Here is a 4,555-nt window from a genome sequence, read left to right as displayed (position 1 = left end):
TTTGGGGATCACCCTCTATTTTAGCCACTCCTATTCTTCATCTGTGAATTAGTCATTTTAAAAATACCCAGTTCAAATGGTGGTTGTAGGATTCAGTGACACCATAAAGCACTAGTGCAGGGATCAACCGTGATAAGCCCCTGGTAGGACTGGATGAGAGGGAAAGTATTCTTGAGCTGTAGGATGCAAGGTAAGGATTATGCAGGAGATAGGAATTTTTTTCTTTGTTCCTCTTGTCCCTTAACTCTCTTTCTCAACTCATACCTAGGCTTCTCCTCCCATTATGACTGCTCTTAAAATTCAGCCATTCCATTGAGATTAGTGGGAGAAGTATACTTTTCCAAAATTCAGAAAAGCAAATAAAAAAAAGGAGTAAATAAACTGGATTCAACCTAGACAGGAGCAGTCAAGAATTTTATGACCCAACCCTAATAGAGTTATTTTTCCTTCTACACAGCAATCTTCCCCTATAATAAAAAGGCCCCTATTGCGGCACATCATGGGCAGTCTTGAAGTGCAAGTAAAAGGGGCTCCAGAGGCCACAGTCCTGTCCACACACGACCTGAAGTTTCTGTTTGACCAGCCCCTTCAGAGGAAAAGGAATATTACATCAAACTAAAGGCACTGGGACCTAGACCTTTAATTATACATCTGCACCATCCTAAAGAAGGCCACCACTAATTTAATATTGTCTGGCTATTGCCTGCACAAGTAATGTTTGCAAGAAAACACAGAAACCTCAGATTGGGCCATAATAACCAAGGTCTGTGTCACTTAATGTACCCAAATAGCTAAAGCAACACACGAATCACCTTATTTCCATCCTATGGGATTGTGATGTAAACTATGAAGTAAACTCTCAAGGGTATAGACTGCAGGCTCTCTACAAGGTGTTCTGTTAACTACCAACCCACTCAATTACTTTCATGCTTAGTAATTGAGTAGTTACAACTGATTAACTATTGATCCTAAGGAAACTTGCTCAGAGAGCACAATTCACTCAGAAACTTCCAGTGAGGATTATATGATAATGCCCTCCCTCTGAGAAGCAAGTCTTGTGTTGTATGTGTCTATAAAGTATTGTTGGTAGTTTTTGGTGCCTCTGGCAGCTTTGAAAAGAAGTCATGACCCTTGACAAAGAGCAATGACCTAGCCCCGTGGTCAGCAAACTGCGGCTCGCAAGCCACATGCGGCTCTTTGGCCCCTTGAGTGTGGCTCTTCCACAAAATACCATAGCCTGGGCGAGTCTATTTTGAAGAAGTGGCGTTAGAAGAAGTTTAAGTTTAAAAAATTTGGCTCTCAAAAGAAATTTCAATCTTTGTACTGTTGATATTTGGCTCTGTTGACTAATGAGTTTGCCAACCACTGACCTAGCCTATAACCAACTAAAAGGCACAACATCTGTTATGATGTTTTATAATAATTTATTTCTTACGATAAAATTGATCACTGAAAAAAAAAAAGTAATGCTGCCCTTTTGGCTGGAACTGCCACCTTCCAGTAATTGACCAAAATGACTAACACAAAGGGAAAGAGGAGAGATACCCACTATCTGTTCTCTAGGCCTTTTAGAAAACACGGAGTTGTTCCTTTGGCCACATACATGCGAATCTACCAGAAAGGCGATATTGTGGACATCAAGGGAATGGGCACTGTCAAAAGGAAAGGCCCACAAATGTCACCATAGCCAAACTGGAAGAGTCTACAGTGTCACCCAGCATGCAGGGGCATTGTTGTGAACAAGCAAGTTAAGGGCAAGATTCTTGCCAAGAGAATTAACGCATATTTTGAGCATATAAGCACTCTAAGAGCTGAGACAGCTTCCTGAAACGTGTGAAGGAAAATGATCAGAAAAAGGCGGCCAAAGAGAAAGGTACCTGGGTTCAGCTGAAGTGCCAGCCTGCTCCACCCAGAGAAGCACACTTTGTAGAACCAATGGAAGGAGCCTGAGCTGCTGGAACCCATTCCCTATGACTTCATGGCATGATCAGTGTGAAAAAATAAATAGACCTCTGTACTGATAAAAATGTTTCTCTTAATTGAGTAGAAGTGTGGTGTTCCTTCCCCCAAAAGAAATAATTAAAGAAAACTTTGTTTCCTAAAAAAAAAAAAAAAAAAAAAAAAGTAATGCTGGTTCATCATAGAAATTTTGCAGAATGTGATAAAGAGGCTAAGAACTTATAATCTGGCAACCTGACAATCACTGGCCATATTTTATTGTGTTTTCCCCTCATTTTTGCATGATGACCTGAGTAGCTGACACCATGCACACGCCTCTGTATACTGCTCTCTGTACTTAATGTTATACCATCAGCACTAACAGTCATTAAAAATCACCCAGGAAGGTCATTTTCATAGCTTCATTTCTTTACCACATTAGTAGGCTCTGCTATTATTTACTTTTCTGTCTTCTTAAAGTTAGACACCAAGGCTGTCTCCGGGTTCTATGCTCTACAAGCAATGCTGCATTGAACACCTTTATGCATAAGTTTCTATTAACATTTTAAACTATTTCCTTAATATAGACTTTCAGACATCTAATTATTGAGGCATAGCATATGAATATTTTACTTATAAGTATTTGTTTCTAACATGTAGCATACATACAGAGTCATACTTGTCTTATTTTTTAGTTAACCAATTATGTTTAGCTGTTCTTAACTGAAAAATAATCATACATTTGGAATTAAGTTTTAGTCCCCTATAAAATGGGATGATCAATACACAAGATTATTTTTAGGTATTTCTCCAGCAAGAAGGACTAATTACTTTTTACTTAATTGATAATGTGTGCAATTAGGAATCTACCTGATTATAAATCTGAGCTCTAAGGTAGAATTAGGGGTGAAGTCAAGTTTCAGGATGGGAGTAGGGAACCCCAAACTCTATCTCTACAAAGCTTCGCAGCGTCTGTCCCACCTGGTGAAACAGTGCCCACGCACCTAACTCCTGGTGTGCAGGATGTGTTGACAGAGGGACAGAAGGGAAAAGGCAAGCTTACTCTCTCCAGAAAAAGGGCCACTAGGGTAGAGACATATGGGTCTTCCGTCTGTGGGTCCCTGTGACTTCCAGAGGCCCCTCCTAGTCACAGCCCCTCTTCCACTGGAGGAAAGGTTTACAATCATCACACACTAGCCTCAGAACATCCATACCATTTCCCTGACCCTTATGCATTTAACACATGAGGAAGCAATCAGGTGACTGGTTTTAAATGTTTGTGGAAGTTCTGTACAAGATTAGCAGGTATGTCAGGCCGGTGGGGAGGCAGCAACCCCTTCCACTGGGATTCCCTAACCTCACCTCTTAGCTTTGAATGAGGGAATAGCTTGTTTGTTTCTTTCTTTTATCCACTCATTTGCTTCTCATTTTGTTCTTTGATTCAAGAAGTATTTATTGAATCATACCTACCACATGCATGTAGGCACAAGGGACTCAACAGTAGACACAATGAATGCCTCACCCCCATAAGGTATCTGGTCCAATCAAAGAAGCTAACAAACCAGCAACGGCAGCACAGAGGGAATGCAGCGCCATGGCGGGGCTAAGCAGCCAGCCCAGGGAACCAGAGAAGCGTCTGGGGAAGAGATGCTAAGCAGGGCAACCCTGACCAGAGGGTAGGGTCACAGGGCAGCAAGAGACACAGAGAGAAAATGGTCTAGGCAGGGAGTGGGGTGTGTGCTGGGAAGGCAGCCATAGCCACTGCCCAAGAGACCAGGTTGAATTTGCCTCAACTCCTACTTACAATCAGAAAACAAGAAGACAGCAGAGACGGAAAGGGAGTCCACACACTGTTGCGCTGTTGCCACAGGCCTACACACCAAGTCAGCTTTCTTTGGGGTGCTCAATACATACATAACCCCATGCATAAACATGTGCTCGAGGTAATATCAACATAGACACAGGTGTACCAGTAACCTTTAGATTCAAAGAGAAAACTTTTGACCTCGTTACTATCCCCTCTGAATTTGGCCGGAGCCCAAGATAGGAACTGCATGAAATAAACAGTCAGGGCTAGAAGAAAAGCAGCCACATTCCTACTTCTGCCTCACAACGAAGAGGATGCACTTCCCTATTGAATCACTTTAAGGCAGAGTCACAAATCCCATTATTTGTGAGCGCTGAGTCAATTCCTGGGCAAAAATGAATGGTGAATCGAGGAAATCTGGCTGAAAATTAAATTGCTGCTGCATGGTAGTCATAGGCGAAGCCCTCAGCAATCGCTGTGCAAAGTCCTCACATGGGAGAAGGTCCCATCAAGGAGGACTCATGGTGCGATTATATCTTTATTCCCTCAACTCTCCTGAGACCACAGGTTCCCACTCCCCCGTGTCTTCCCTTCCATCCTGCTCACTGAGCCACGTTAATGGGGATCAGAACAGTCCTTGTGTTTTTTTCCTACCAAATCTGTTCAGAGGGGAAGAAGGTTCCTGTTGTTAATTGTGGGGGATCTCCCACTCTTTGTTTTAAGGAAAGTTTAAACAAAATGATCACCCACTCTGAGGCTTTAAACAAAGTTCAAACAGAACAAAGTTCTCTTGCCAAGGTTGAAGGCAAA

At 42.2% G+C, this 4,555-nt stretch overlaps 1 pseudogene across 1 annotated transcript; it reads left to right on the top strand.

Annotated features, from left to right (window-relative positions):
- Positions 1 to 1,513: 1,513 nt before the first annotated feature.
- On the top strand, positions 1,514 to 1,987 carry LOC307105581 (large ribosomal subunit protein eL21-like; annotated as a pseudogene). Its single transcript has one exon. The product of its transcript is annotated as a large ribosomal subunit protein eL21-like (transcript).
- Positions 1,988 to 4,555: the final 2,568 nt, after the last annotated feature.

The sequence above is a fragment of the Cnephaeus nilssonii genome (assembly GCF_951640355.1).
Source record: "Cnephaeus nilssonii genome assembly, chromosome: 9".
In the NCBI taxonomy this organism is placed as follows: Eukaryota; Metazoa; Chordata; class Mammalia; order Chiroptera; family Vespertilionidae; genus Cnephaeus; species Cnephaeus nilssonii.
The sequence above is the reverse complement of the archived record's forward strand: the minus strand, read 5'-3'. Positions and strand labels throughout refer to the sequence as shown.